Below are 25,114 nucleotides of genomic sequence, written 5' to 3'. Positions count from 1 at the left end.
ATTTGTGTTATCAGCTCTGCTCCCAGGCTGAAAGTCAAAACACAGTGCTGCACCAGCGACTAAGAAGGAGAAAAATGACTGCTACTGCTGAATCCAGGACAGTTATCCAGGTGGCAATCCTATTTTACCTATAACTTCCATATTTCAAAGACATGGGCTTCAAATCTTAGTAAGAAAAAAAAAAAAAATTATATACTTTTATAATTATAAGAAGGGTTTCTTATTTGAATAACCAAATCTAACAGGTGGTTTGCAGTGTCAGGATTTCTATTTTTTCCTAGGGGAACTGTTGATAAACATTTTTTATGCTGTTTGTCTCCATGAAACCAGTGGTGGGGAATAAAGACTGACTAAAAAGACTGATAAATGGTGAGGCACAGGACAAAAATCAGAATAGCAGCACTAGTGATTGTGGCAGGTGGTCATCCCAGAGCACTTATGGCTACAGTCCTAAGGTTTTTGAGGGCGCTGTGGCAAAATAGTGTGAATAAACAAAAAGTGTTAATATTCCAGATGATGGATGAAAGCTTATCCAAAACAGACATCAGAAAAAAGTTTAAAAAGTGGAATGTATACTTTCTATATAATTCTTATATAGAATATATGTCAAAGGTGATAGAAATTGGCAATCTGGGCCAGTTGATGTCTTTGATATTGAATAAGAAACAAGCGATGACATTTCTTAAAACCGAAGAGGAATAATTCTTGATATAGCAATAGCTATATAGCATTTAAAATGTGATTGGCTTAAAAGAGCAATCTACATAAATGAGTTTATAATGGAATTCTGACAAATGCAAAGGTATTACTACAGCTTAAATGAGAGCATGTAATAGTCTAAGAAGATGACTTACAGGAAAAGTTATAAATCAGGTAATTTGTTTTCCTTTCATGAAAGGAATTATCAGGGTTCAGGATGTTACATGTGATGGTGTCCTTGAAAAAAAAAGTAAATAAAAAGGTAGTCCATAGTAATGAAAAAGTGAGGGAAATGGTGTGAGAAAAAATAGGCAATTTCATTGGAGTCATTTGTAATTAAGCTAGGGCCTAGACAGTAGAAGGAGAAAGCAGCTGAGTTGGGAGGAAGTGGTTTGTGTAGCAAAAAAGGCTTTCTATACTCCTATAGTAGATTTCATATTTGTAAATAAGACAAAAAAGAAAAGAAAGGGGCCAAGATCAGACGTCTTTGGATTATTTGTATAATTCTGAAGATAAGGAAGGAAGGTGAGGAGAAAGATTCTTTTGGGCTTCCTTTCTGAGGAGAACAAGATGTTAAGCTACTAAGCAGTGTGTTCCACAGGTCTTGCCTTTTATTTGCATTCTCAATTTTAAGTTACTTATTAAAAAAAAAAACCCAACAAAACAAACATGCCAAAAGTGTAATTCTAGTGCACTTCAGGGTGTTTACAAAACATAATGATTTTTTTCTTTTTCTTCTTTGTTTAAAGTGAGGCCTTTCTTACTCCTGTGAAAACATCCTTGGATTCTTTAGAGTACTTATCCCAGAAATTCTTTTCTGGAACAAATTTACCATTATCTGTAAAGCAAAAGTTTTTCTATCCATTGGCATACTAAATTAATTGTCTTTTCTCAGTTTCAGCCTGTACCCCTTGAATTCAGTTACGAATGAAATAATGAAACTTTTTTCATATACCTTTAACAAAAAATACTGAGCTTTCAATACCAACTTTGCTTTACAAACTATCAGGCTTAATCTTCACATAAGAAATAAGGAAGAAAAGTAGGTGGAGAAGGAAAAACTTTAGTGGAGTCTACTGTTGTACCATGGATTAATTTTTATTTCCGTAGTGAGAAAATGCAGAATGTAAACACTGTAATTTAGAATTACTGTCTAATATTTAGTTAATCAACAAATGCTCAGCTGCCAAGCCAAATAAGTGGCAAAACATTACTATCAGATTAATATTAGAATTAATATCAGAATAATAAAAAATAAGATTTTAATTGAAAACAAATATATGTCATTCAGACAATATCAGCTTATCATAAACTCAGTCACATACTGATACTTGCGGAGAACATTGAAAAGTCAAGCTATGCAATGGTACCTATGATCTGGGTGGGAGGGAACCCAGTGAAAAATGTTCTTTGATCTTAAATTTCCGAGAAAACTTTCTGCCCTTTTGGTTACATGGTGTAAATTGGCAGATTGAAAGAAACCAGTCACAGAGCAGCCAGATTTTCTGTGAGATGGATGTTCTCCTTCAGGACCTTCCTGTGCCCAGGGTGCCATGGGGGGCCTGGACCAGTGGAGACGCGTCATTTCACTTCTATGGGTCTGAGCTGTTAACATGCTTACCGAGTGCAGAAGAAAAGGCAATGTCATTGTGAGTTTTACCCATTCGAGTCAGGCGTTCTTAAAATTTTAAATAGTATGTAGGTATTTCCTAGAGTATAGATCAGTAAGCAGTTCTTCTCTCAATGAAGTGGTGATAGTAAAACACTTAAAGTTATTAATGTAATTTGCCAACATTTGCATGTGATGAAGTACAACTACATAGGAACTTCTTTTCTTCTTGGTTTCTTTGACTTCATAAAAAGCTAAGTATTACTTCTAATAATAGTTTTATTTTATTGCCAGAAATCACTATAATGTATTGGACCATGCTTGGTTAGAATACTCTAGTTTAACCAGGTGTTACCCATTGTAATATCTCAAAAGAACAAAATAAATGCAGATGTCTGATTTTTATATCATTTAAGTCTCTTGAATAGTCTGGGTTATTTTACTTAGGAAAGGAAAATGTATCCTTTATGTTCACAGAAGTCAGGCTGGAGAGTTTATTATTATAGTTTCTTCTATTGTTCATAGAATCATAGAATAGTTAGGGTTGGAAGGGTCCTTAAGATCACCTAGTTCCAACCCCCGTGCCATGGGCAGGGGCACCTCACACTAAATCATGTCACCCAAGACTCCATCCAACCTGGCCTTGAACACTGACAGGGGTGGAGCACTCACAATCTCCCTGGGCAACTCATTCCAGTGATTCACCACCCTTTCAGTAAAGAAATTCCTTATATCTAACATGAACTTCCCCTGTTTAAACCCATTACCCCTTGTGCTATTGTTACAGCCCCTAATGTAGAGTCCCTCCCAGGCATCATTCTAGGCCCTCTTCAGATACTGGAAGGCTGCTATGAGGTCTCCACACAGCCTTCTCTTCTCCAGGCTGAACAGCCACAAGTTTCTCAGCCTGTCTTCATACGGGAGGTGCTCCAGTCTCTGATCATCTTTGTGGCCCTCCTCTGGACTTGTTCCAACAATTCCATGTCCTTTTTATGTTGAGGACACCAGAACTGCACACAATACTCCAGGTGAGGTCTCACGAGAGCAGAGTAGAGGAGCCGGATCACCTCTTTTAACCTGCTGCATCCTTCTTTTGATACAGCCCAGGATACAGCTGGCTTTCAGGGCCATGAGTGCACCTTATTGATAAAAGTGGATAAAATGGATCTCTGTCCCAGAAAAATTCTTATTATAATCTTAAATATTACTTTCTTAATCAAACCCAGTAACAAATCACTTTAATCTATTGCTATTAGCACCACTTTCTTTTCTTAAATTCCTATTACCTCAGCTGTCAGGTATTCTAAAGAAACAGAGATAGCTATTAGTAACGCGACATTCCTGTCACTCTTGTAAGAAGCAGAATATACCTGATCATGATAAGGATCTTGGACAGATACAGCAATGCTTTGTGCACTTAATTCTGGTTTCTAAGATTCTGTGTTTTCCTTATGCTTTCAAGCATTTTCTAATGAAAAAGAAAAGGTAAACAGAAGCATGTGCTTTGGCAGCAGACCAAATGTCAGGCTAGTATTCCAAAGTACCCTGAAATATCATCCAAATTAAATCTTCAGGTGAGTTGCCTGAAATTTTTCAGTTGCTTAACCAAGTAATGACCTTTTCTTTTTAATCTTATGTAGGCAAATCTGTAATGTAGACTAAAATATTCAGTAATTAAAACTGCTTTCAAAAAATAATTTATTCAGAATCTCTGACAAACAGGTGATAAAAAAAATCCACATTAATGCTAAATGCTTACTCTCCATGAGGACGCATTGCTGGCTCATGGACAGCTTGCTGTCCACTAAGACCTCAGGTCATTCTCCTAGCAGGTCAACCCTTAACATATATTGGTGTGTGGGGTTGTCTCTCCCCAGGTGCAGGACCCTACACTTGCCTTTGTTGAACTTCATTAGGTTCCTCTCCGTCCAGCTCTCCAGCCTTCTCAGTTCTCACTGAATGGCAGCACAACCATCTGGTGTACTAGTCACTCCTCCCAGTTTTGTATTATCAGCAAACTTGCTGAAGGTACACTCTGTCCCACATTGTCCCAGAGTCAATTCAGGTCACTGATGAGTTAAGTTGCATAAAACTGGACCTGGTGCTAACCCTGGGGAGCACTGGCCTCCAACTAGACTGTGCCACTGACCACAACCCTCTAACCTCTGCCATTCAGGTAGTTCTAAATCCACCTCACTGTCCACTCATCAGGATGTTATAGGAAAGAAACAGTGTCAAAACCTTGCTGAAGTCAAGGTACGCAGCATTCACTGCCCTCCCCTCATCTACCCAGCCAGCTGTTCACCATAGAATCGCTATCATAGAATCATAGAATAGTTAGGGTTGGAAAGGACCTTAAGATCATCTAGTTCCAAGCCCCGTGCCATGGGCAGGGACACCTCACACTAAACCATCCCACACAAGGCTTCATCCAACCTGGCCTTGAACACCGCCAGGGATGGAGCATTCACAACCTCCCTGGGAAACCCATTCCAGTGCCTCACCACCCTAACAGGGAAGAATTTCTTCCTTATATCCAACCTAACTTCCCATTTAAGTTTTAACCCATTACCCCTTGTCCTGTCACTACAGTCCCTAATTAAGAGTCTACCCCCAGCATCCCTATAGACCCCCTTCAGATACTGGAAGGCTGCTATGAGGTCTCCATGCAGCCTTCTCTTCTCCAGGCTGAACAGCCCCAACTTTCTCAGTATGTCTTCATACGGGAGGTGCTCCAGTCCCCTGATCATCCTCGTGGCCTTCCTCTGGACTTGTTCCAGCAGTTCCATGTCCTTTTAATGTTGAGGACACCAGAACTGCACACAATACTGCAGGTGAGGTCTCACAAGAGTAGAGTAGAGGGGCAGGATCACCTCCTGTGACCTGCTGGTCACGTTCCTTTTGATGCAGCCCAGAATATGGTTGGCTTTATGGGCTGCGAGCGCACACTGATGCCGGCTCATGTTCATTTTCTTATCAACCAACACCCCCAAGTCCTTCTCCGCAGGGCCGCTCTGAATCTCTTCTTTGCCCAGCCTGTAGCTGTGCCTGTGATTGCTCTGACCCAGGTGTAGGACCTTGCATTTGTCATGGTTAAACTTCATAATATTGGCATCAGCCCACCTTATTGGCCAAGCGTAATTTCCCCTTGGTGAACCCATGTTGAGTACTCCTGATAACCGCCACATGCTTAGACATGATATTCAGGAATGCTGTTCCCTTTTCTTTGTAGGGACTGAGATGAGGATGACTGGCCTGTAGTTTCCTAGGTCCTTCTTCTCGCCCTTTTTGAAGACTAGACTGACACTGGCTTTCCTCCAGTCCTCAGGCACTTCTGTTCTCCATGATCTCTCAAAGATGATGGAGAGCAGCTTAGCAATCACATCTGCCAGCTCCCTCAGCACTCTGGGGTGCATCTCATCAGTGCCCATGAACCCTAGAGGTGGTTGGCCGCCTTGTTCTCCTCTTGGGAAGCAATTAAGGAACACTTATCACTTGTCTGGTTGGCCTGGCTTATTCCCCAGTTGTATGTGATGGCGTGAACATTGCCGCTTTGGACCTTGCTCCCTGAGTCCTTCAGTTTAAAGCCTGCCTCACAGTTTAATCTTCAGTCCTATTTGCCTGTTTTCCTCTGAAGCAGTTACTTCTAGGAGATATGATATGCATTTTTCCCTAGAGTTCAGGACTTCTAAGACTTTTGGCCTGGAGTCATAGCTACTTGTAGTAATGGTATTTCACCTGAAAAAAGATCTGCCAGCATGAGATGAACAAACATTGCCCAGTGATTTCTTTGAAAAGCTTTTTTGCTGTTTTCTGTATATATCATCTCAACATGAAAAAAAGGGGTAGCAGAGAGGACACTGAAATAGAGCTTTATATTGGATTTGCAGTCTGACAGAGAATGCAAATGTTCAGGAAAAGAAAAAGGGTAATGTCTAATGTATACATTATGCTTTTTCCAAAATATCATAGATAGCAATAAACAGTGGTTTTAAGTATTTGTTATGCACTAGAGATGTGTGAAGGTTTCATTCCAGATCATTGTAGTAATGAGCATATGTTTGAAAATAAATTAAATGAGTGCCTTAAATTTGAAATTGATATTTTAAATGGTTGCCTGGTGGGTAAAATTATACTTAATAAAAAATGACAGGTATAACTATATAGTTATATTAATGCTGTTACTAATTAGCTTATGTGTTTCTTTGAGATAGAGTGGACGAAGACACCTTTAATTCCACCAAGTAAAAATGCGTATTTCTAACAGCAAATGAGATGAAACATGTCTCATCTTATTTTATAGTTGGCCCACAATTAAATAGCAGTAAACTTTGAACATAATTGCATCGTTATATATCATGCTTCTATGATATGATATCAGATATTGCTGGCATTTTTTATGTATTCAATTAAAACATTCTTTGGTGTTCAGTTTCCAACAATATGATGATGCTGTTTATATTGTTTAAAAGGTATTTTTTTCTATTATTTTGTTTTCAAGAAAAGTATGAGAAATGAGAGAAATCTTTCCAAGACAGAAAAATGACACTTAGGTTTGTGCTTTCATACTCTTACCCCACACAGCATGTGAATGCAGTTTATATATGTTTATTTTAAACTGAAAAAAAAAAAAATAAGGAAAAAGAGGTGATAGATCTGATCTGGGAATTTAATGATTGAGTTTTGATTTTTTCTTATTGAAAAATTATGGAAAAAATTATTTAAATATTTAGAAAAATGTAGTCTAAAAGAAAAAAAAGTGTTCTTAAGGTAATGCCTCAATGTAATAAACACAACTGACCTCAGAAAAGGACTAGTATAAAGTATAGCTAAAAACTTTAAATCTGAATGAAATTAAGATTCCAGGCAGATACTTATTGAAACATCAGGGTGTGTCTATGCATACAACAGAGAGCAACATAAATGGCAGAAAAAAAAATGGATATGTGGAAATAGAAGTGCCAAAATCTCAACTTGGTTAAGTGAGGAAGGATTAAGGAGAGTTAAATTAGGTTAAGTCTACTATGGGACTTGAGGGAAGGGGTGAAAATTGCTGTTGCATATTTTGTTTTTCCAAAAAGGAATGGTCAATAACCTCAAGAATTATCCTTAAGTGTTGGTTTTATACCTAAGTATAATCAGTGGCAAAACATTGACTGAATTAATACTTTTCTAAATGTAAATAAAATTAAGATAAATTTAATATTATGTAGCAGTTCCTCAGTGAGTAGATAGTTGCTGCTTGCAAGTATCTCTATAACAGGTCAGCTGCAAAAAAAAAAAAGGGTCTATTAAATTAATGTCTGGCTGTAAAGTGATCAGAAATGTGTTTATAAAATACAGACTTTTTTATTCTTTTTTAACATAGCTATAACAATTAATCTCTTCTAGGAAAATAAGGAATACAGGTTGCAAGCAAATCTTTTTTCCACTTCCCCCTAAGGTTACAAAATAAGAAATTGGCATGGCAGACACTATGTTCTCTTTTTCTTTTCTCCGTTCTTCTATAAGCTTAACTTGAGATCAAAAGCTGTTTTTAGAGAACAAAGCTGGTTTTAGAGAACAAAGTAGCATTTAATGAAGCAGAGGGAATATTTTTCAAAGTTCCATCAAATTTTCTTCAGTCAGCTTGTAATTTAGTGTCATGTTTCCTACTATGTATAAAATTGAATTATATAAAAATCAGGTCTTTAGAAATCATTATTTAAGCCCTCCTAGATTGCCAGTATGCTGGATATGCATTATGCTATAGGTGTGCTACTACATGCACCTTCAACATAGCTTTGGTTTCATTTAGTGTAATCCATATCAAAAGATTCTTCTGGTTCCATTTATTGGAAAGTTTGCTGTCTTATCGAGCAATTAATGCTAACATACATATGTCTACATGTTTTCTAATTCTTTCTCTTTAAAAATATGTAATGGCAAATAAACAAGAAAATGGGTAAAAATTATCACAAAGATGGGCTATTATGTAAAATTGGTATGGAGGCTGCATTTGCCAATTCTGGTTTTATGTATTTTAGTTTATTTTTTTATTTTCTTTTTCCTGGGTAGATTCATAAAGTCAGAAAAGTTCATGTTGATCACATAATTTGATCTCCTTTATGATAAATCAAAGGCCCAATTATTGTTGAAGTTTTAATACTGCTCTTGAACTAGATTCTTTCTAACAAAATGTTGATTTAAGAAACTGCAGTCATGGAGAATTAACTCAGCCTTAAGTAAATGGTCTAATGTATAATTGCATTCTTTTATTAAAAAGATTTTAAAAAATCAGATTTAAGAAAAGAATCTACTTCTGTTGTCAGCATATGCAGTTTTACTCCAGCTTAATGCTTTATCATCACTTTTTATGCCAGACTAAGAAGCCGTCTAAAGTTCTGTTCCCCAGAGAGGTGTTTAAAGACTGCATAAAATAGCTCTGTGATAAACTGAGTCAACTGAATTCCTTGAAACAGGATTTGACTAGAAAAGGAAGCATATATTCAAATTTTAATGTTTTTTAGTAATGTCCTTGAATGCTCCTCAATATTTTACAGTTTTTTGCCATTGTCTGGATAGACAGAGTGATGGCTACAATAATAGGTATGCCAATAAAGAAGAAAAGTAACTTAATGTGATATGTTAACCCTGTCTGGAAACCAAATGCTCACGAAAGTCACTCTTATCAGTTCTCTTCTGTGCTGGAGAGGGGAAAGACTCACGGGTCAAGATAAGTTCAGGGGGAGATCACTGACCAATTGCTGTCACAGGCAAAACAGACTTGGCTTGGGGAGGTTAGTTTAATTTATTACCAATGAAATCAAGCAGGGTAATGAAAAAAACACAAACAGCTAAATCTTAAAATGCCTTTCTCTCACCCCTCCCCTCTTCCTGGGCTGAACTTTACTCATGAATTCTCTACCTCCTCCTCTCAAGCAGAGCAGTGGGTTGGGGAATGGGGATTATGGTCAGTTCATCACATGTAGTCTCTTGCTGCTCTTTCCTCCTCAGGGACAGACCCCTTACACTATTGCCCTGCTCCAGCAAGTCCAGAAACCATTCTTCCTGAACTTCTTCAACATGAGTTCTTCCCATGCTTAAGTTCCTCATGAACCACTCCAGTGTGGGTCCTTTCCGCAAGTGCAGTTCTTCAGGAACAGACTGCTCCAGCCTGCGTACCCTGCAGGGTCACCAGTCCTGCAGAAAACCTGCTCCAGTGTGGGCTCCTCTTTCCACAGGGTCACAGGCCCTGCCAGGAGCCTGCTCCAGCAAGGGCTTCCCATGGGGTAGCAGCTATCTTTGGGTATCCCCCTGCTCCAGCATGGGGTCCTCCATGGGCTGCAGGTAGAGATCTGCTCCAACATGGACCTCTGTAAAATAATATTCATTATGTCTTATGAATTTAACAAAAGTTGGACAGGATCCTTTATATTTAAGAAATCACTAATTTTAATTTATCAGTTCATTTTTGTTTCTCTCCTAGAAAGACATTTAATAGAATATTCATTGTGTTCTGGGCTATCAAATAGTTACCTGGTTATATTTGTATTTATCTCTCAAGAAACTTCAAAGGGTTTCTATTGCTGGAGAAATCTTGTCCCTCATATAGGTCACTCGCCTTGATGTCCCACAGGCCATCTCACATTTTTTCTTACTGCACTGTACAGAAGAGCCTAAAGTGTGCAATCACTTGTTCTCTGCTGTGTTTAGGTGTTCTGTAGCTCACAGTTCACAAAAAATGTGAATATTTATTCTATAATATAAATAATATAAATATATAATATATATATTATTTATACAGAAGACTTTTTTCTCTAAGAAAGATAAACTGTATTCTTTGAACTGTTACTTCTATTCAGTACACCAGAAAATGCTTTGGCATATAAAAGGTCATTTAATTGTTATAATTAATGGCTGCTCATGATCTTATGGCATCACAAGCACACATCTTTTGTTTAAGGTTTTGTTTATTTCTTTCATTACACTAGGGTAGAGATTTCTCGAATAGTGAAAATTTTTCAGCGTGCTATTTCAGAAATCTATTTCCATCATATGTTAATGTTTATGCATAAAGCATCCTGCTTACTTGTCGTTGGTTGACGAACAGCTTGTCATGCATGCACGACTGACTTTCTTCTAAGGATATTTAAAATTCCTTATATGAAGATTCTTATACGAATAGATATTCTCAAGTAACTAAATGAGAGGGGAAAAGCCCTTACTGTATTTTTTTTTTTTATGGTCTAAGTATTACTTTATTGAATTTTGTTTTCCTTTTTTTTCCCATCAGTACTTAACATTTGCTAATTAAAGCCAATTACTTAAATTGAGCAATATATCTTTCTGCTTTTTAAGTACTTAAGCTTTTCTCATACAATAATGGTAATATTAAACCAAAATTTAACTCCTGGAGAAAAGGACTTAGACTTTGAAGAGATAATGAATCAGAGATCAAAAAACTTCTGAGCTCAAGCTGTTTGCCAGGACTTAGTACTTACTCAAATTAATATGATCGCACTGGTGCAGGACTTGAATGTAAGGTATTCTAACTTTCATCAGTTTGTTGTGGATATTCCCGTGAAATAGTTTTGAAGAGCTCATTAGGAGATTGTTCTTTTCCCTGCTTTAGTCTATGCTGCATTAGGTATATGATCGTGAAACAGCTAAAACACCATTAGTAACTATAGATGTTTATTAAAAATGCTTTTGACTCTGAATATGCATTCTTAACAGCTGCTTTCTACAAGCCTACTAAGCTCCATTCCTCAGTGACTGTAAAGCATAAAGAAAACGCGATTTGGCTGACTAAACCAATCCTATTTGTTAGATGTTTTGTTTATACTCCCCTGGTCATACCTTCCAGTCTTCTGAGGTCTGATGCTATAGAACTCGCATCCATTTTCATAGAATAGTTAGGGTTGGAAAGGACCTCAAGATCATCTAGTTCCAACCCCCCTGCCATGGACAGGGACACCTTTTGCTAAAGATGCTTTAAGGTGGTGTTTTATTATATCTGCAGATCCCTAGAGGAGATCTTAAATCAAATATATTTACAAAGACTATTACTGTGTTAAGGTAATGGATTTCTTTTAAGAATAATGCACATTAATACACATAATTAAGTGTAACAGTTATATTTTGATAGTGTTCACTGTATCTAGTGCAAACAGTTAAAACACAGAAAACTCACACCAGATTGCCAGACTGCAGGAATGTCTGTCTTAAGTGTTTGGTGAAGAAGGGATTTTGATTTTGCTTTTGTATTACAGTGAGCAATAGTAAGAATTCTTTTGAACCCTATGCCCCAGTTCTAAGTTCTTTTAGTGTCATCACTGTTTTAGAACATAAGATATCAAAGTTTGCTGGTCAGGACGTGCTCACAAAAGAAGTCAAGCTGTTTAATAAACATCAGAATACCAATGCACTGGAAGAATCTTATTTATAATCAAATGCAGTCTTTTGCTGCTGTAAACATAAGTTGTAAAAAAAGTTGCAAACTTTTTAGCTATATTAAACATTATTTAATGATTTATTAAATAATAAATTACATAATTAATCCTAAAATTCTTTATTTTCAATAAAAAATTCTTTTATGTATTTTTCAGGTTAAATTTAAAATTTTCAGAAGTCCAAATGTATAGAAACAAACAAAAAAAAAAAAAACCCATTTAAAAACCAACCCATTTTTTTATTTTTGTAATTTTTATTTCTTGTTTTCATTTGCATCTTTTGTTTATATAATATTTTAACATAATTTAGTTGTCTAATATAGATAATAATAAAGAGTGTGAAACTAGAGAAAAGTTTCACTTTTGCTGCCTGGCAATGAGTTTGATGTAAAGTGTGTTAGCATTGTTGATGCAACATGGAAAACCAATTAACAATGAGATGACCTTTTCTTTCTCTATACAGTTGTCATTCAGCATCTCTAATGAGTATCTTGAGTTTCTGAAAACCTTTACTAAAAAAGTATGGTAATTTCCAATGAGCATGTTGATGGCTGAAGCAGAGCTTTTGATAAATGAATACCTTTTATCAGCCTTGCTCTCTGGGACCCGTGAGGAAAGGTTTTACATTGTGTATCATTTAGCCAGCTTATGATGTAGACATACACTGAAAATAAAGACAACGCTGAAGTCCAAGCTGAATTATAGGACCACTCCTTTGCATAGAAAGGTAATATGATATAAAGAGCTCACAAGCAAATAAACAGTGTATGTAGCTCTACATAGTGCTCACAATGTATTAAATGTCCATGAAATGCTGTGAATTGACAAAGGTACTCAGTCACTATAGAGTGAACTATAGTCTACTTCTCTAAACCCTTTTATCTTAACCACAAAATGGAGAAAGTCTACTTATTCTTCGGGGGACTCAGGTTATTTTGGCATGTAAATGTATTTTAACTACGGCATCTTTTGGGGGGAGATTTCAGAGATTTTGAAATAACCCTCTTATTTTTGTAAGGTACATTAACATCTTCATACACTTGAGATAAACTACATGGAAATCATACGGGTTGGTGTTTTGATGCATAGATACCTATCTCAAGATTTTTGGGGCAACAGTGTGACAGGAAGAGCTGTAAATAATTTGTAAAGAATTCAGAGAAGGATTTTTGCCACTTTTTCTGTTTGTATGCAAACTGAAAGTACCCTCAGGGTCAGAGAGTTGAACTGCATTTAGGAAGAGGTTGATGTTCAAAATATAGTGAAAATTGGAGTGTAAAAAGTGACATAACTTTCCACAATGGGGAATCTATAGGTCAATTAGAAATAGTTAAATATTGCTTCTAAAGAGTTTTCAGAAAACACGAGAAAGAAATCTCCAAGATAAGTGAAAGATAGAAGATAAATCTGACCTGTAACAGAGCTGGGCAGGCAAGTGCTTAAAAGAAAGATGGTAAGTGTCACTGGACAGCTGGCAAATGAGTAAAGATGCTGCCTCCCATCTTTCCAGAAAAGTTTTAAGGAGCAAAAGAAAGAAACTGAGAGGGGAATGATGAAAGGCAATTGATATAGATCTTTCCTTAGATGCCTGACATTAATGAGTCTGTAATAGGCTTATTCTAATAAGTTATCTTTTGCTGAAATAAATAAAGTTAAACATTTATGTTAATAAGAAATAGAGTATCAGGACAGATTAAAAAGGTAGGAGTCAAAAGTAAAATATCGAACTATGCATTGCTAGTCAGCTACAAATAGTTTGATCACAAAACATGTAACTTAGCATTGCAGGACCATTAAATTATCTCCTTTAATATGATGTATTTCTTACACAAGCACATAATAATTATGTATGAGCACAGACATTAACATAAAGTTATGTGAAACATTTCTACTTTTGTAGTAAATATAAAAGATTATGACACTTTTTGTCTTTAGCAGACGTTGCCTGTTTATGTGGTTGAGAAACTCTTATGCTGGACATTTGTTCTGGTTCTTGAAGGCAAGTATGACAGCATACACCAAATAAAGTACTTTACTGATATATATCAGAAGATATATGCTACCAAAGTACTCTTTACTGGGTAGTGCAGAGGGATTGAGGAAGAGGTGTTTTTTTTTCATTTATTTTAAGATTTGAGAATTTGATTTGTTTTCAAAAAGTGTGGTTTATGTTTATGTCTACTGTGTTGCTATCTGCCAAACTACTCATGAACCTCAGTAGCTGAAGCTTAAAATAAGGCAATTAAGCTATAGGAGTTTAGGATAAGGTTTGATTTGTTTAGGCTTCATCTTTGTAAGGGTTTGTTCAAAATATTTTGTGGATTAGTTATATTCAGGATAATATTTTGACAGGCCTTTTTCTGGAGCACCTGATGCCTTGCTGCAAGTCCCAGTGTTACTGAATTCTGTGCGAAAGCTGTGAGCTGGATCCAATAGTCATGGAAACATTGAGGAATCTGGACATAGACAAGGGATTCCTGAAACTGGTATACTATGACTGCTCCCCTGGGATTCAAGATCCACAATTTGAGTGGCTTGACTATATTATAGAGCTTCTGTGTCTGTTTCATGGAATTACAGAATGGCTGAGGTTGACAGGGATCTCTGGACATCGCCTAGTCCAACCCCATTGTTGGTATCAGTCAGCTAGAGCAGGTCATACAGGGCTTCAGTTATCACGTTTCAAATGTCTCCAAGGTTGGAGACATCACAGTCTCTCTGTGCAACCTGATCCAGTGTTTGACCACCATAGAATCATAGAATAGTTAGGGTCGGAAAGGACCTTAAGATCATCTGGTTCCAACCACCCTGCCATGGTCAGGGACACCTCACACTAAACCATGTCACCCAGGGTTTTGTCCAACCTGGACTTGAACACCGTCAGGGATGGAGCATTCACAGCTGCGCTGGGCAACCCATTCCAGTGCCTCACCACCCTTTCAGTAAAGAACTTCCTCCTTATATCCAATCTAAACTTCCCCTGTTTAAGTTTTAACCAGTTACCTCTTGTCCTACCACTATAGTTCCTAATGAATTTTCCCTCCCCAGCATCCTTATAGGCTCCCTTCAGATACCGGAAGGCTGCTATGAGGTCTCCACACAGCCTTCTCCAGGCTGAACAGCCCTAAATTTCCTCACAGTTAAGACTCCTCTTACATTTAAATGTAATTTCCTGTATTTCAATTTGTGTCTAATGTTTCTTTTCCTACTATTGGGTGCCACTGAGTGGAGTCTGTCCCTCTTTTCTTTACACACTCCTATCACATCTTCATACGTTACTGCTTGGCATGCCTTCTCTTGCAACTTGGGCTGGCACCAACCTATACAGCAGGAAGAATTATAAACTTTCCAGTGCTTCCTGCTGCAGAACTAAATTTTAATCTGTGAGACTTGGTTTTGGAAAAACTGGAAGAAAGAGCAACTGGAAAATGCTAGGCTAGTTTCATCATAGGAAATTTGAAGGGAAAATAATGCTTCATTTAGACCAAAACCAATTAATTAAAAAACAAATAACTCAAACCCTACAGGTGTATCATAATTTTTACTAATGTTTTATCTGCTCTGTTTAGACCTATCACATTTACACTCACTCGCTGCTCCCTGCCCTGATGCATTATTTTACCTATAATTTTCTTAGACTAATTTGACTACATTATTAGAGCACAGCTGAAAATTGTATGTATAAAATCTGAGTTGTCCTTTCCAGTAGCTGGAGCTGCTGGTAGATAATAACTTATTAGAAATTACAGTTACACATAGCATGTACATATAATAACCTATTTCTAGGTTGGTTTGTCCACAGCTCTTACCTTACAATGTTCACTTTCAGACGTTTTATATGAAGATCAAAAACTGGAGGGTTAGAAACATATTTTCTATGATTAGGCCCATACAGTCAGCTCTCCACTTAGGCACAATTTCATTCTTTGGCCTTGTTTTCGTGAAGTTCATTGTCAGTAACATTTGTAAAGGGATTTTTCAGATTTTTTTGACACATTAAGCAATGAAAGAGAGTCCACCTCCCACATTACAGCTTTCCATGTCTCCTTGCAACTAAGGTTGTTAGAAGGTCAACAAGAAATGCTTGTTCAAACTAGTTGTCTAAGTGTTAACACCTAGAACAAGAATATGCATTAGAATTTGTCACTAACAGTACTGTCTGATGTGAAGAAATATGTAAAAAAATGGGTGTTTTTTTCTTTTATAATGTAGGTCTGAAGGAATCAAAGCAAATTTTACTTCTTCAGTAAAGAACAGTACAGTACAATAATACGCAGAAATCAAAACCTATGAGAACCATAATATAAATATCGTTTAAGAGCAGGACACTAGTATGTTGTAGCCTCATTGGGCTTGTTTATCTAGATAATTATATAAATACTTTACTAAAGCATAATCCATTCACTTTAAAACATCTTAGAGCTCCTTTTATGAGGTTCGTAATTGTATTATAAGGTACAAGAATGCTATAAAATGAATACACTATGAAGAGTTTTAGTTATAACTTTTTTTTTTTTTTAACAGAAAATAGGTTTGGCTGCAACATGATGTTAATAATAATTTTAAAATTGCTAATAAAGCTCTCCACAAGAAAACAAAACCTGACATTTTTTGTAGTATTTTGATTTCAAAAGTTGCTTTTATTTTTATAGTGAATTCTTTGGAGATTTGACACAAGAAATTTCATTTGCAGTAAAATTAGTGTTACCAGAAATATAGATATCATATGTATTGTCCTTTCTGTGGATGTTACAGTGTTGGAGCTCAACTTAGATGACTTTGATTACTTTAGTGGAGGTCTAACTCATAATTTTCATGTGTAGTCTTAAAAGATTCAGTCTCAGCTAAGAGAGGTTATAAGCATTTCCAATAAAATTGTTTGTTTGGAGGAATTCTCATCTGCAAAACACTGCAACTCATGCACTGAATTAAAAATGTGGAATAAGGTTTTTGAATGGAATAAATATAAGCAACATCTGAGTGTTAACATGCTTGATACACAGCTGCAGGAGCTAATTTGTATAATAAGGGCACTGCAGGTTAGGAGTGTAGGAGTACTGCAATAGGAAATGTTTGATAGTGTAAGGATATGTTGGGATGTTTTTGTTCAAATCTTTTTCAGTTAATTACTTTAAAAATATGGAATGCCTTTTTCCTTCTTTTTTTCTTTTTCTTTTTTTGCAGCCATTTAGATCTAGGCTCTTTCTTTTCTGATCAGTGTTGTCATGCTCTCTACCATTTTGTTTCCAATACTTTAATTTTAGCTTGTTTGAGACCAAGAGTTATATCTATATTTGGAAAATGCCTATGCTAATTCACACTTTCATGATACATTTTGTGTTTTGTATTTGAAAGATGATCAGCATGATGCTATATTTTTAGTTTACTGCTCTCCTTTCTATTTCATTTTCTGATATCATTGAAAGTCATAGATAGAGTATGACTAATTCCCAAAGTTATAGAGAACTCCCAGCATTCATCAGGTCTTTCTTTGGCTCTGAAAGCAAGTGTGTTTATAGAATAGAATTTATAACAGAACACATTTGTTTGCATTTGTTAAATGAGTATTTATCAAATGTTTTTTTCAAACCTGGAATGTATTTACTGCAATATCTTTGGGTCAGTATTAATAATGGTGCCATATGCCTGTGTATTTCTGAACCAGGTGGCTGTCAGTCATGCTGCCATTCAGCGAGACCTGGACAGGCTGGAGAGTTGGGCGGGGAGAAACTTGATGAAATTTAACAAGGGCAAGTGTAGAGTCTTGCATCTGGGGAAGAACAACCCCATGTACCAGTACAGGTTGGGGGTTGACCTGCTGGAAAGTAGTGAAGGGGAAAGGGACCTGGGGGTCCTGGTGGATAGGAGGATGACCATGAGCCAGCAATGTGCTCTTGTGGCCAAGAAGGCAAATGGCATCTTAGGGTGCATTAGAAAGGGAGTGGTTAGTAGGTCAAGAGAGGTTCTCCTCCCCCTCTACTCAGCCTTGGTGAGGCCGCATCTGGAATATTGTGTCCAGTTCTGGGCCCCTCAATTCAAGAAGGACAGGGAATTGCTTGAAGGAGTCCAGCGCAGAGCCACAAAGATGATTAAGGGAGTGGAACATCTCCCTTATGAGGAGAGGCTGAGGGAGCTGGGTCTCTTTAGCTTGGAGAAGAGGAGACTGAGGGGTGACCTCATCAATGTTTACAAATATGTAAAGGGTAGGTGTCAGGATGATGGAGCTAGGCTTTTTTCAGTGATATCCAGTGATAGGACAAGGGGCAATGGGTGTAAACTGGAGCATAGGAAGTTCCACGTTAACATCAGGAAGAACTTCTTTACTGTAAGAGTGACAGAGCACTGGAACAGGTTGCCCAGGGGGGTTGTGGAGTCTCCTACACTGGAGATATTCAAGGCCCGCCTGGACAAGTTCCTGTGTGATGTACTGTAGGTTACCCTGCTCTTGCAGGGGGGTTGGACTAGATGATCTTTTTAGGTCCCTTCCAACCCTTGGGATTCTGTGATTCTGTGATTCTGTGATAGGGAGCTTCAGATGAGCAAAGGTTCAATAACAGCAACAAAAAAGTCTCTTATAATGTGCACATAGCACATCCTTGTTTTTTTTTCCTTTGACTTTCTTGTTCAGTTCCAAATACCATTTGGGTATCAAATACCTATTCTTAGATGATAATTCAGTACTAGATAAATAGATTTTTTTAAATATATGATTGAAAGTCAGATGTTACTGAGCAAAGAACATCAATAATAACATAATCTTTTCTGCAGTGCTGGCTAAGTTGCTAATACTGTACATCTCTTGCAAGAATACACAGACTAGTAGGTGCTCTATCATTTATTTCCCTAAGCATCCATAGGATCATAGAATAACAGAATGGTTAGGGTTGGAAAGGACCTTAAGATCATCTAGTTCTAACCACCTGGTATGGGCAGGGAAAAATCACCCTAGACCGTGTTGTCTGAGGCTCTTCCTTTCCTTGTGGAAATTTGTTCCTAAATTATGTAAGTAGTTTCATATTTCCTACAATCTAAAGAAGAATATAATAAAGGGTTAAACACAAACATACCTAGGCAATAAGGGTTGTTGATGATTTATCACGGTATTCAGGAGTGTTAACTACATATCTTCTATGAGACTGAATATCAAATATGCAGGCTGAGCAAGAAACATAACAGAACTACTGAAATCTAATATACCACTCAAGTTGCTTTATTAAATGCATAGTGATATTTCTATGAATGCTTCTGTCTGTTGTGTGCACTGTATAAATTGTTAGTCCTAACAGGGGATAAGAACTTGGAGGGATTCAAGTTAAAAAAAAAAATAAAAACTTCTTCTTGTTTCCTGTAAGAACCTGTGAGAAATCCAAATCCAAAGTACCTGAAGCACTCTGGGTTTATACATTATCTCTTAGCTGTCTTTTACAAGCTTTGAGCCATGTTTTCTAAAGGTGCCTCCTGTTGTGCAAAGCAAAATCTTAGTCTAGACTTTAAATGCCAGCCTAGAGCACTCTCCCACCAAATAGAAATTTCATAAATTTTGTTATATTGCTCTCCTAATTAGATTTTGGTTTCTTGTTTGGCTGATATATTTTTGGCTCATTTAAAAGAAAAAAAATAAGTTCTAAGTCAAAAATAAAGGAACATTTTCTCTAGAAATTCTATTTAAATAAAAAGCTTTTATATACATTTGGAAGTATATTTTCTTATTTATTACAAAAGCTTGTCAGCATAAAGAGTTCCCTAAAGGGAAAGGAAAGCTACTTGTATCCTGTCACTGGAGGTAGTAGTCTGAGGTCTAATAGTTCAGCTAAACATTTTTTCTTGATTTGAGCTGATAGAAGATAAATATATTTCTTCATGAATGACCTGTCATCTCATGGACAGTTGAATCTTTATTTATTATGCCCCCATTTTTCAATCAAGATAGTTTTCAAACTCTGCAGTTTAGAAAACATCTATTAAGGGGAAAAAAGTGGTGCTTCATGTCTGCTGTATGACAGTATCTATGGTATGCTTGCATGAGATATTTAACTTCAAGCACCATGTTTTATTGGAAAGGGTACTATTAATACATGCAATGCAATGCAATTAAAAGCAGCTTAGTTCATAACTTTCTGTAATTTTCATTTGCCCTCTGAACAGTTTTTCTCCTAAAGAATTACTCATTCTCAGTATGTGGATCAATCCATGTTATCATCAGGAAAGAGAATGTCAACCTGACCAAGTTTGATTGCTTTGTACACAATAAAATAATTTTGTAAAGTGAACCAATAGGTAAAGAGATGAAGAAAAAAAAAGTATTCTGAAAGATTTACATGGATTTCTTTTTTCTCCGCAGGCTCCTTTTAGTGAAGCAAATGTAACCTGAATTTCATCGTGTGACCTTGGCACTTACTTACTGTCAAGCCCTTCAGATAGCTGTTTGATTTGGCAAGGTTAAAAAGTAAGTGAAATTTTAAACATTAAATCAAAACACTTTAAGAAAACAAGAACTTCTATATTTAGTAGCCATTGTTATTAATATTATGTAATAAAACATCTGCCTTCTGTAAAGGAGGGGCTCTTCATGATTTGTTTCAAAACACCTTGTTTTGTTTATTTTTTTGCGGTAGTTTCTTAGTTGGAAGTTGAAAATACCTACAGGAAATAGATAAGTGGAATTTTTCTCTATATGACTTGGTATCATCAAAACAAGAATTCAAGTTTTGAAATCTACTAGATGTGACAAACGGTAAATGAAAAGCAGGGTGCTCTGTAAAAGTCTAAAACACCTGCTTCATCTATGGATTTGCAAAAAAGGCAAGTGTATTCTTTGATTTGTTTGTTTATTTGCTTGGGTTTTGCTTGTTTGTTTGTTTGTTTCTAAAGATGTAAATAAAGACTAGCCAACCTTAATTGAAATAATCAACTGATATAGATGCAAGGCTGACAAAGCTGTCGTGTCAGGGCTTGGTCATTTATGACACTGGGTGTCTTTTGTGAAATAATCCTCATGAAAGCCAGACAGATTGGAGAAAGAAGATCTATGTCATCAGTCCTTTTCACTAAACATAATATGTAAAATATGTAAAATGCTTCCTTAAAGCATTAATATAAATGAAAATTTAAATGCGTGTTATATTAATCAACATCTATGACTCAAAAAAGCCATTTTTCATCCTTTACATTTTTGTGGGTCAGATATTGCCTCAAGGAGAAAGAAAGTTCATGAATAATTTAAAAATCACCAGTTTTGTCTCTGATAAGAGCAATAAGAAAGGCTTTCAGGGCCATATGTTCCAACTAATATTGTTTATTAAAAGAAGACTATTCTCTTGTGCTGGGGTCCCTGGTATGACAAAGACATGGAGATTTTAGAGTCCAAATGGTAGTCATCAAAATGATCAGAGGACTGGATCACTTCTCCTGTGAAGAAAGGTTGTGAGAGTCGGGTCATTCAAGCTGGAGAACAGATTTAAGATGCTATTGCTGCCTTTCAATATATAAAGGTGGGTTATAAGTAAGATCTAAAAAGACTTTTTACCAAGGCCTGTAATGATAGGACAAGGGCCAGTGATTTTACATTGAGAGAGGGTATGTTTAGATTGAAAGTAAGGAAGAATTTTTTTTTATGATGAGGGTGATGGGACTCTGGAAGAGTTTTCCCAGAGAAGCTGTGGATGCCCCGACCCTAGAAATGTTGAAGGTCAAGGTGGACAAGTCTTTGAGAAACCTGGTCGAGTGGAATGTGTCCCTGCCCATGGGAAGTACGCTGGACTAGGTGATCTCTGTATGTCCCTTACAAACCAAACCATTTATTCTAGTATTCTACTATGTCTATGAAAACACTTGGAAAACATTCTTCATCTTTATAAAGAATTCCCAAATCCTGATAAAAAATGTACCCTTGGTAATGCAAAAAAAGGTTGACTGACTCATAAAAAAATATGTAAGCTGCTATTTATAAAGTATTTTATCACAATATTTTGAAGAAAACTTCTTTTCCTGAAATGCCTTATCGATATTATGAACACCCTTCCATCTTCTATTATTCTTAGGATTGACTTCGTTACCCATTAATAATCATAACATCTCAGAATGGTTAGGGTTGGAAAAGGAACTGAAGATCTTCTAATTCCAACCCGCTGCCATGGGCAGGGACATCTCACCCTTGAACATATCGCCCAAGGCTCCATCCAGCCTGGCCTTGAACACTGCCAGGGATGAAGCACTTACCACTTCTTTGGGTGACCTGTTCCAGTGACTCACCACCCTCACAGTAAAGAACTATTTCCTTATATCTAATCTAAACTTCCCCTGTTTAAGTTTAAATCCATTAACCCTTATGCTATTGCTACAGCCTGTGATGAGGAGTCCCTCTTTGCCATCCTTGTAGGCCCCTTTCACATATATTGGAAGGCTACTATGAGGTCTTCCTGCAGTCTCCTCTTCTCCAGCCTGAACAGCTCCAAGTTTCTCAGTCTGTCTTCATATGGGAGGTGCTCCAGTCCCCTGATCATCTTCGTGGCCCTCCTCTGGACTTACTCCAACAGTTCTATGTCCTTTTTATGTTGAGGACACCAGATCTGCATGCAATACTCCAAGTGAGGTCTCATGAGAGCAGAGTAGAAGGGAAGGATCACCTTCAACCTGCTGCATCCTTCTTTTGATGCAGCCCAGGATATGGTTGGCTTTCTGGGCTTGTAGCACACACTCATGTCCATGTTCATTTTCTCATCAGCCAACACCCCCAAGTCCTTCTCTGCAGGGCTGCTCCGAAACACTTCTCCTCCCAACCTGTAGGTGCACACCTGTTACTACCATCACCCAGGTGTAGGGCCTGCACTTGGCTTGGTTAAGTTTCATGAGGTTGGTATTAGCCCACCTTACAACTGTGTCAAGGTCCCTCTGCCTTTAATGTCTTTTTCCACTAACTCATAATGATATCAGAGATCTGTTTCAATCTTTTTATTTTCCTGTTAACTTCTTTCTACCATTATTTTATATCTGCTTTAGTCTCTTCTGTTGATCTTTTCATTTTTGACATAAAAAGTAAAATTTCAATTCATAACACTAGCAAAATAAATTGTTGAAAGCTTTGTTTTTTCCAGGAAAATAATATCATCTTGTCATGCCTTAAAGATGTGTCATGCATGTGTTGCCTCTTCAAACATTTTACTGACCTGTCATTATATGTGCGTATTAAGTCAAAATTAGAAACCTTGTTAGTGTTATGAAAACATGCAAATCTATTGAATAAATAACTCCAGGAATAAGATGCATCTATTCTGAGCAATCACAGTGTGAAAAATTTGCTAAGTGGGTGTTCTGAGAATTTTTATCTTAATGAGAATTTTAACAGTTTCTACTGGGGGTTTGATGTGTAATTCTAGCTAAAGGAAAAGGGAACTGGATACTTCAGTGGAATGAAATTAATTATTACACAAGGCCTGTCTTAACTCAGTCCATTATAGGTATCAATATTAAAAAATAACATAGTTCTCTGTCAGACTGTAATATACTTTGTAGAAACAGAATTCAGGGAATGTGACTGAACATACTTCTGTCTCAAGCTCATAAGCAGAGTAAAAATCATCATAATGAAAGACTAAAACCTAGAATAATAGTAACCCTAATTGTGTGTAAATATTAGTGCCAAGAAATTGAAAGTGGAGAAAAGTTTCTGGAGGATAAAAAGATATTACCCCTACTGTACCAAATTATTACGATATTGGAACCACAGACCTAATATTATGATGATGTGACTTTTTTAATTCAGATTACTGTCAATTAATTATTTAGTGATTTTTTTATTACTTTTATATCTTTTTGAAGCACATGTTAATAGCTTCTGACAAAACTGGGCCTAATAAGAAGTTAATAAGACTAACATCATTATACAAATTTATGCTGCAGATAAATAAAACAAGTCAAAACTTGAAAAATAATTTATTGGATGAAAAGAAATTAAGGATTACTTAGGAAACTAACATTCATTTAGTGTTTGTAAGAATTATCATCAGTTATTCCACCTCTAGTATTTGTGGCAATCAACACTGATAATTTTTTAACAAGGTTATGGAGACACGTTTCTGTTCTGTATTCCTTTTCCAAAGTCTTTGCTACCCATTAGTAGTAACTCATTTTTAAGATAAATTTATTTGCAAATAGATTGTTGGTTTTTTAATTTAAATGTATTTTTCCACTACTTGGATTAAAGTCACTGTTAGAAATCTGCTGACACTCATTTTTTCTAGGCCACTGAATTTCACTTGCACTTCATATTAATTTATGAATAAAAAAGAAAATATATAATTCAACAGAGAAAACAATTTTCCTGACATAATTGTCAGTATAGGAATATTTTGGCAATATCAGGATTTTACTTATCTGTCAGGAACATAAGACATACTTTTTCGAGTGGTAAATTTGCTATTCGGTCTTCGTGCATTACGAAACTAATTCCAATTCATGCTCTCTCTGGTCACAAGAAGAAACATGACAAATCTTTATTATATTTAGCTACAAGTAATTTAGTTTCCTAGTTTTTTACTATATATGATCTTATCTATCTTCCGGTTTTGTATTGCACTGCATTTTGAATAATATTATCTGATACATCTAATGTAAAAATATAATATGGATATATAATATAACATAAATGCGTATTTTTTTTTATTTGTGGGAATTAAATCCTTAATGGAATGGATTTGGCATATGAAATGACTTTCTGGTTTCTATTTTGATAGGCTTATATATAGCTCCTAATAAAATCACCAACACCTATATCCATCTAATATTGCATACACCAGAGAGAAAGATATACAAAGTTGAAATGTGCAACATATTTTACTTGATTGGCTATAAACTCTCTGATGCACTTCAGGAGGTGAAAATGGTGTTTCTTGGTGTATTTCAGGAATAAATCCTTTATATCTGATTAAAATGCAGATGAGCATCATAAACTATTGTAATTTGAAAGGGTTGATCTCCTGATACAATCTTCTTCCATCTGCTTCAGGTGCAAAACTTAGAGGGAATTTGCTGCAACTACTGAATGCAGTTTGGATTCAGGTGCAATCCCCCAACTTGAAAGTCCCTATGTGAAGAAAAGCTCCTTTTTAATACCTCTGCTATTTGTGTTGCTTCAAAAATCCTGAAACTTTATCATAAAATCCTTGTTAGTTATGAGAAATTATGGAACTGCTAGTGGAAATCTGCAGTAGAACAAATGAAAAATATGACTGAGGTTAGGAATCTAATCTCATGTTAGAATACTGATAATACTGATCTAATAATTTATAATTCTTAGGTGGTTTACTTAATACACACAGAAATATATAACAAGCAAGAAGTCAGTGTAAATGGCTTAAAGGCTTTTATTTGTCTG

The 25,114-nt window shown here is 36.3% G+C and overlaps 1 long non-coding RNA gene across 1 annotated transcript; it reads left to right on the top strand.

Moving 5' to 3' along the window:
- The first annotated feature begins 6 nt into the window (after nucleotides 1–6).
- On the top strand, nucleotides 7–24,851 carry LOC136007124 (uncharacterized). The gene is made up of 3 exons (XR_010609481.1): nucleotides 7–110; nucleotides 20,084–20,188; nucleotides 24,746–24,851. It is a non-coding gene; the product is annotated as an uncharacterized LOC136007124 (long non-coding RNA).
- Nucleotides 24,852–25,114: the final 263 nt, after the last annotated feature.

The sequence above is a fragment of the Lathamus discolor genome, chromosome 1, assembly GCF_037157495.1.
Source record: "Lathamus discolor isolate bLatDis1 chromosome 1, bLatDis1.hap1, whole genome shotgun sequence".
NCBI classification, from domain to species: Eukaryota; Metazoa; Chordata; class Aves; order Psittaciformes; family Psittacidae; genus Lathamus; species Lathamus discolor.
Note: the sequence above shows the minus strand (reverse complement) of the source record. Positions and strands in the feature narration are given on the sequence as shown.